This window comes from Rhinopithecus bieti, unplaced genomic scaffold (assembly GCF_001698545.2).
Source record: "Rhinopithecus bieti isolate Rb0 unplaced genomic scaffold, ASM169854v2 scaffold_10656, whole genome shotgun sequence".
Taxonomy (NCBI): Eukaryota; Metazoa; Chordata; class Mammalia; order Primates; family Cercopithecidae; genus Rhinopithecus; species Rhinopithecus bieti.
This window is the reverse complement of record NW_016806449.1, coordinates 380061-388557: the sequence shown is the minus strand read 5'-3', so window position 1 is coordinate 388557 and position 8497 is coordinate 380061.

The window sequence follows — 8497 nt, the reverse complement described above, 5'->3', positions numbered from 1 at the left end:
ATTCAGCTTAGCTCTACAGGCTTTCAGGGATCTTGATTTCCTTCTTTAAAAGGCAGGTGTTTGGGGAAGGTGGGGTGTGTGTGTTGGTGAGTCTGTCACTACCACCAGCAGGCAAGCTTTAGCATGGGGACACTGGGGAGGCAGCTTGGGGTAAAGGAGAAAACCCAGGGACCTTGAGGACAGGAAACCTGATTTGCAATCCTAGCCCCACCCTGTGATAGCACAGTGAATTTTGGCAAGTCACATAACTTCTTACAGCCTCATTTTCATTATCTTTATAATGGGTTCCCTGCCAGGAACCTAATAGGGTTATCTTTTGGGATCAGACAGGTTACTGTGTGTGGAAGTGCTTGGTCAATGGTAAAGTCCTATACAAATCCAAACCAATGTTATTACTCCTATGACAAGAAGTCTTGGCCAAGCATGGTGACTCACGCCTGTAATCCCAGCACTTTGGGAGGCCAAAGTGGGTGGATCACCTGAGGTCAGGAGTTCGAAAGCAGCCTGGCCAACATGGTGAAATCCTGTCTTTACTGAAAACACAAAAATTAACTGGGCATGGTGGTGCGTGCCTGTAATCCCAGCTACTCAGGAGGCTGAGGCAGGAGATCATTTGAATCCAGTAGGTGGAGGTTGCAGTGAGCCAAGACTGTGCCATTGCACTCAAGCCTGGGTGAAAAGAGTGAAACTCCATCTCAAAAAAAAAAAAAAACAAAAAAAACCCACCAAGTCTCAGGCTGTAACCTCAGCTGGCATTTGGAAATCTGTGCTGAAGATCCTGAATGGGGTCGGAATGGACTCTCTTCACCTCCACGCATCACACGTTGGAGGCTCTGCCATGTGCCGGGTACTTGGGATTCGGCAGCAAAGAAAACAGATAAAAAACCCTGCCTCCTTTAGGAAACACACACACCACACACACACACACACACACACACACACAGCCCCTACCTTTTGGAGCTTACATTCTTTTTTTTTTTTTCTTTTTTTTTTGAGACAGAGTCTCACTCTGTCACCCAGACTGGAGTACAGTGGTGTGATCTCAGCTCACTGCAACCTCTGCCTCACAGGTTCAAGCGATTCTCCTGCCTCAGCCACCCGAGTAGCTGGGACTACAGGTGCCCGCCACCACACATGGCTAATTTTTGTATTTTTAGTAGAGGCGGGATTTCACCATGTTGGCCAGGCTGGTCTCAAACTCCTGACCTCAGGTGACTGGCTTCCCAAAGTGTTGGGATTACAAGTGTGAGCCACCGCGCCCGGCCTGGAGCTTACGTTCTAATGGAGAAAAAAAAGTTAGGCATCAATGTAGGGAGTAGATGATATAGAAAGGTGGAAGGTGTAGGGTCCTGTAGGGAGAGTGGAGGGGAATAAAAGAGATGGGTGTGTGGAGGGAGAGGGCTTGCAGTTTTTAATCAGGGAGACAGACTGTGCCTCATTGAGAAGGAGACATGTGAATAAAGCCTTTTGGGAGGTAAGGAGTCCGCCATGTAGATTGCCAGAGGAAGAGCATCCTGAACTGGCATGGACTTGGAGTTTCCAAAGCACCGCAGGGAGCACAGAGGCCAGGGCAGAGAGAAGGTGGCAAGGGAGATAGCAAGAGGTGAGAGCAGAGGGGACAAGGGAGTAAGGATGAGACCAGATCCTGCAGGACCTTCAGGACCTTGGCCCTTGCTTGGAATAAGATGGAAGCCCTGGAGGGTTTAGAGCAGAGCAGTGCCATAATCTGACTCCCTTTTTCTTTTTTTTTTTTTCTTTTTCTTTTTTGTTTTAGGCGGAGTCTCACTCTGTTGCCCAGGCTGGAGTGCAGTGGCACAATCTTGGCTCACTGTAACCTCTGCCTCCCGGGTTCAAGCAATTCTCTTGCCTCAGCCTCCCAAGTAGCTAGGATTACAGCTGCATGCCACCACACCCGGCAAATTTTTGTATTTTTAGTAGAGACAGGGTTTCACCATGTTGGCCAGGCTGCTCTCGAACTCCTGACCTCAAGTGATCCACTGGCCTCCAGCCTCCCAAAGTGCTGGGATTCCAGGCATGAGCCACTGCGCCCGGTCCTGACTCCCTTTTTAAAGAACTTGTTGCCATGTTGAGAACAGACTGTCGGGGCGAGGCTGGAAGCAGGCTACCCAGTAGTTGTGGTTTGGAGCTTGGGCGGCACCCAGGGAGAGGTGAGAAGCAGTGGGCTGCTGGGTCCAGAGCCAACAGGATGTGCCTTCAGAGTGCATGTGGGGTGTGAGAGAAAGGCAGGGGTCCAGGGTGTTCCAAGGTGTGGGCCGGGGCAGCTGGAAGGAGGGAGAAGACTGTGGGTGGAGGATGGGGTTTGAGGCAAAAGAGCAGGAGCTCATTTTGGACAGACCATGTTTGAGCTGTCCACTGAAGATCCAGGTGGAAATGCCGAATAGGTGATTGGATAGATGTGTCCAAGGATTGGGAGAGAGGACCGGGCTGGAGGAAACTGTGGGAGCTGCTGACACACAGGTGGTGCTGGATGTGATGAGACCGCACAAAGGATGAGATCTCCGAGGAAGTGAGCGTGGAGAGGTGAGGAGGACCCAGGCCTGAGTCCTGGTGCTCCTGCATGGAGAGGGAAGGAGAAGAACTGGATGGTCTCTAGGGACTGAGAAAGAGCAGCCCAGGAGGCAGGAGGTCAGCCAAGAGGGGGAAGTGTCCTCCCTCCCCGGGAGGAAATGTTTGAAAGAGGACGGAGTGTTGTGACTTTGCCAGGTGCAGTGGCTCACACCTGTAATCCCAGCACTTTGGGAGGCCGAGGCGGGTGGATCACAAGGTCAGGAGTTTGAGACCAGCCTGGCCAATATGGTGAAACCCTGTCTCTATTAAAAATACAAAAATTAGCTGGGTGTGATGGCACATGCCTGTAGTCCCAGTTACTTGGGAGGCTGAGGAGGAGAATCACTTGAACCCAGGAGGCAGTAGGTTAAGAACTGACGGTGGCATTTGCCAATGTGGAGGCTACCGGTGGCCCTGCCAGGAGCGTTTCAGTGGAGCAGCGGGAGCTGCATCTGACGGGATTGGGATTCAGGGAGAATGGAAGAGCACAAATGAGACAACTCTTTTGAGAAGTTTTGTCGCTACTGGGCAGCAAACTGTAGGATAAGTAGGGTTAAGAGAGATTGTTTCAGGAGGCCGGGTGCAGGGGCTCACGCCTAGAATACCAGCACTTGGGGAGGCTGAGGCGGGAGGATCACTTGAGCCCAGGAGTTTGAGACCAGCCCGGGCAACATAGTGAGACTTCACTTCTATTTTTTAAAACGTAATAAAAAATGAAAGAAGAGCGTTTGTTTCCAGTGGGGATGTAACAGAACTTGTGCATGCTGCTGGGGGAACTCCAGGGGAGAGGGGAATGTTGATGAAATGATGGTGTGGGAGAGAATTGCTGGAGCAGTGTCCTTGGTGTGGAGGAGGGACAGAGCTGGCACACGGAGGCACGGCTGGCTGTAGTCGGGAGCACAGATAGCTCATCTGGAGGAACGGGATCAGCTGCTGGCGGGCAGAGGGTGTGGTGGGAGGCTCTGGAAGTTCTTCGGAAGCTTCTTTTTTCTCAGTGAAGGGGGAAAACAGGGGCATGAGCTGGGAGTGAGGAGGATGGAGGAGAGGTTGGAGGTCAGAGGAGGGAAAAGATGCAAAAAACTCCTGTCAGGGTGTGGGAGCAGGCATAGATGTGACTGTGCTGTGGGAAGAGTGGCCTGCCGGGCAGCACGATGCCAACTGAGCTCATGCCAAATCCACAATGAGACTGGGAGGGGTAGCTGTGTGTCTTTCTCTGGCCACATTCAGGTGCATGGTTGCAGGGGAGGAGTTGATGAAGCTGGATTTACCTCTTAAGAGAGTCAAGAGTATATGCAAGGGGCCGGGTGCAGTTGCTCATGCCTGTAATCCCAGCACTTCCGGAGGCCAAGGTGGGCTGATCACTTGAGGTCAGGAGTTCGAGACCAGCCTGGCCAACATGGTGAAACCCTGTCTCTACTAAAAATACAAAAAGTAGCTAGGCATGATGGTGTGCACCTGTGGTCCCAGCCATTCAGGAGGCTGAGTCACAAGAATTGCTTGAGCCCAGGAGGCAGAGGTTGCAGTGAGCTGAGATCACGTCACCTGGGCGACAGGGTGACACTCTGTTTCAAAAAAAAAAAAAGCCAGGTGCAGTGGCTCATGCCTATAATCCCAGCACTTTGGGAGGCCAAGGCAGGCAGATTGCTTGAGGTCAGGAAGTTTGAGACCAGTCTGGGCAACACAGTGAAACCCAGTCTCTACTAAAATACAAAAAATTAGCCGGGTATGGTGGCAGGCACCTGTAGTCCCAGCTACTTGGGAGGCTGAGACAGGAGAACTGCTTGAACCCAGGAGGCAGAGGTTGCAGTGAGCCGAGATCGCACCACTGTACTCCAGCCTGGGTAACAGAGCAAGACTCTGTCTCAAAAAAAAAAAAAAAAAAAGAGTACACGCAAGGGAGGTTAAAATGGTCAATTGTGTTATGTGTCACCGTCAAAAGAGCCAGGAGATTCAATGTGTAAGAGCAAGGGGTGGCTGTGGGGAGGGGTGCAAAGCGGTGAAATGAAGCAGAGGTTCCAGAGGAGTCGCAGGATTTGGAGGTCAGGGAGCTGGACAGGGTGAACTGGAAAAAGGAAAAAGAGGAGATGGTGGTCAGCAAGTGGGGCTCATGGGACTGAAAGTGGGGGGGTGCGGTTGCTGCAGTCATCTAAGAGATGACCTTGGGAGTGGATGGCTGAGGGAACGGGGAGGATCCCTCAAAGGGGAGCTGCCAAGGAACGGAGAGGCCAGAGATGTCCAGCAGAGCATGCAGCAGACTGGACAGGAGTGGTGCTCCAGAGAGTGACATGAGCCAGGAGCCAGAATCCGCACGAATGAAGGCTTCCTCACTGGGGGTAAGATGCAGAGCCAGGGGTCTAGAAACAGCAGTGAGGGGCAACGGGGGCCATACCCATCCTGAGGCCAGTGGTCAAGCCACTGCTGGAAGGGAGCCTGGCTTCTGCTTGGGGAAGGCAAAGAGGATGCTTCCAGAAGAGGTGGAGCATGTTGGAAATGTTCCTTAGGACAGACCACAGAGTAGGAGGGTTTCAGGGGTTGGGGAGAGATGGCAACTGTAGGAGGGTCTAGGGCCTTGTGGGGCTCAAAGTGCAGGAGTTGAGGGGGTCTGGGGATTTCTGTGGTGACTGACCCAGTTGGGGATAAAGGGCAGCATGAGATTGAACCTGGTGCCCTCAAAGCCGAGGGCAGGTGGAGGGCTCCCCTGGCCCCGTGGGTGCAGAGTGGAAGGTGCAGCATCAGACCAGCAAGGACAGCTGGGCGGCGAGTCCACGCAGCACTTCCACGGGGGGTTTATTTACACATCCCACTGCCCACTGCCATTTGATTTAATATTCCCAAAAATTTGTTTAGAGAAATGCAGATGGACTTTTTATAACTATTCAATTCTCTTCACTCCAGTGATACCCAGACCCCAGAATGCAGTGATTGGCAGGAATCCCACTGAACACCTGGTCTGTTCCTGCCTCACAAGTCCTCAGAAGCTTCCCGAGGTGAGGGGCAGGATGCCAGGCCACCAGGATTGTCCTGACACTGTCATGGGGAGCTGTTAGCTGCAAAAGACAGACAGGAGAATTGGAGGTGCCAGAATGGGGCTCCTCTCACTAAGAAAGAAGGGGGCTGGGGCCTGGGGAACATAGGGCACACATGGAGACAGTTGGCAGGGCGGTCAAAGGCCTCCCCACACCAGGCAGGGTGAAAGAGGCAGGGCCCTGGCACAAAGCCCCGGTGAAGCGGGCAGCACTCTGTGCCTTGCCAGCATTTCCAGAGGCAGAGGTTGGAGGAGAGGCAGCAGCACCCTCATGTCACAGATGAGGACAGAGTTCCAGGGAGGAAGCGGCATTCCCAGGGCCACACAGCCCAACATGAGCAGACCCCAAGTCAACCAGAAGCCACAAGGCTGCCCCCCCGATCCGGGTGCCCAGCTCCCTAGCAGCCAACATCTGGATGCAGCCAGCATCTGTAGAGAGATGGGGAGGTGAGTAGGATGTCTGGGACATGCACTGGGTGACTCCCCTGGCACCTCAGGCATTTGGGACACAGCTGGGGCAGGGCAGGAGTGGGACCTTAGCAGAGCCAGGGTATATTATGGAGATGGGTGGACTTCCCAGCCCTGGCTGCCTGTTAACCAGGAGGCTGGTGGAGCCAGACATGGCTCCCACACACCTGGGAGGAGGAGAGGGGAAGACTGGCTACTGTTTGGAGTCCCAACCACCCTATGAGTCCCGAGGCCATGTGATCCCCGTGTGTTTTTCCTGGGTTTCAGCCACATCTAAGCCGCTGAATCGGGACAGATGTGCCAGGTGTTGATCTGGAGGGAGACGAGAGGAGAGTGAGGATAGCTCTGAGTGACCCATCCCTCCCTCCAGGGGCCATACAGCCAGCAGATCAGGGCACTGCCCAATTCAGGGTCCCTGGATGCATCCCTGTTGCCCACCAGGCAGAGCCACACCCTGGAAGGTGGGAGAGAGGTTATAGCACCCCTCAGGATCCCACGTAAACACTGTCCCACAGCCCAGCTCTGTCCTTGCAGAAATGGGGACCAGGCCTGTGTGGCACATTTTTATGGGGTGCGTGACCTTCTACAAGTGACCACCTCATTAATGGGGGATAAGAAAAAACCTGCTCTGAATCCAACATGTGCCTTCCCCACGGGCCAGCGGGAGGCTCAGAGCCCAGCGGCCCAGCCGCACTCTCCTCCTGCCACCAGCAGTTGATTGTGTTGTGTGTGGTGGGAGGGGTGTCAAGGAGCATCCCATTATTAGACTGAGGAATCCCACGCAGGCAAAGAGAGGAAGGAGGCCTCATTCATTCCACTAACCTTCGCATGCACCTGCCTGCCGCACAGGACCCTGGGGACCCCAAGGTAAGGCCCACCCTGCTGGCTGGATGCTGAAGGTGTAGGGGTGAGGGCTCAGCCAGGTGTGTATGACAGGGGCAGAGCCACCCAGAGAGAGCTACTCTGAGGGGAGGAGGGAGGGAGTGAGTGGGAGGGCCGTGTCCCTGAGGACCCCATAGAGGAGGGGGTGCTGAGCTGGGACCAGGCCTCACTCCTGGTGAGCAGCCCCCACTCACTTGGTGCGGGTCTGCTTCCCGGCACAGCTCCCTCTCTCTGCTCCCTCCCTCTGCCCCCTCCTTCCTCCCAGTCTGCCTTGGTTCCTGCCTCTGGCCTAGGAAATTCTTGGATTTCAGAGCTGGAAGGGCTCTAGGAATGCTCTGACTTAAGCCTCTCCTTTCACTTCTGAGGCCACTGAGGGACAGGGAGGTACAGCGACTTGCCCAAGGTCACACCATTATTTTGGTGTCCTAGTTTTTCTTTGTTTTTTTTTTTTTTTTTTGCTTCTATCTATTGCATTTGTCTCTTTCTCTTTCGGGTGTGTTGGCAAAAGTGACACAGAAAGACAAAGTCACAGAGAAACAGCCCCCTTGATAGCAGCAGAGAGTGTCGGGGTTACAGAAACATCCCAACACAAACAGGGAGGTGCACAGCTGCCCTGGCCTGGGAGCAGCATGGGGGCAGCCAGGAGGAGGAGGAGAAAGGTGGCCTTCGGGTCCCCTCTGCTGACCCTCACCAGAGGCGGGGGTTGAGGTACAGTCTCCCCTCCTGCCGTCTCTGGGGCTGGGCCTGACCCCAAGGACTAGCCAGAGGTCCCCTGGGGTGGGGCTTAGCCCCGGCCGGTAGGCTGGATGGCGGAAAGTGGGGCCTGGTTTAGGGATGGCCAGAACACAGAAACCAAGGCTTTGTGGTCCTCAGAGCACCAAGTGGTCTCACTTTCTCCCTCTTTCTCTCTCTCCTTCTCCTCTCACGTTCTTTCTCTCTCTCTCTCTCTCTCTCTCTCTCTCTCTCTCTCTCTCTCTCACACACACACACACACACTCAGGCCGCACACACACACACACACACACACACACACACTCAGGCCGCCCCAGTGAGGGTGATCGTATTCCCCTAAGGAAAGCTTTATTGCTGGGAGTGTAGGGAAAAGGGAGTAGAGGAAAGAGCTCTCTCCTAAGCAATCCGTTCTCCCTCCAGTGTCGCTTCCTTTGTTCCTCCCTTCCCTTCCTCCCTCTCCCCTCGCCAGCTTCTCTTCTCTCCTTCCAGCCCCTTCTTCCATGTTCCCCGGTCTCTCGCTCCTCTTGCCGCGCCCCCGGAGCGGAGTCCTGGTGGTGGGACCTTCACGGAGGGCAGGAGGGCGGTACTGCAGCTGGGGCCCGGCCTCGGTGGCCATCTTCCCGCAGGGAAGGAGTTAAGTCTCTTCCCCGCATCCCTCCTCCCTCCGCCGCCTCCCCGGCCGCCGCGGAGTCCTGCAGCTGGGCCCCGGGCTGACCTTCACCGGGAGGGAGGCCGCGGCGCGCATGCCCAGGTTGCGGACCGGCGCGGGCGGAGGGAGGGGCGGCGCGGGCCGGGCCGGCCCGGGCCCCCCAGCTCCCGGCC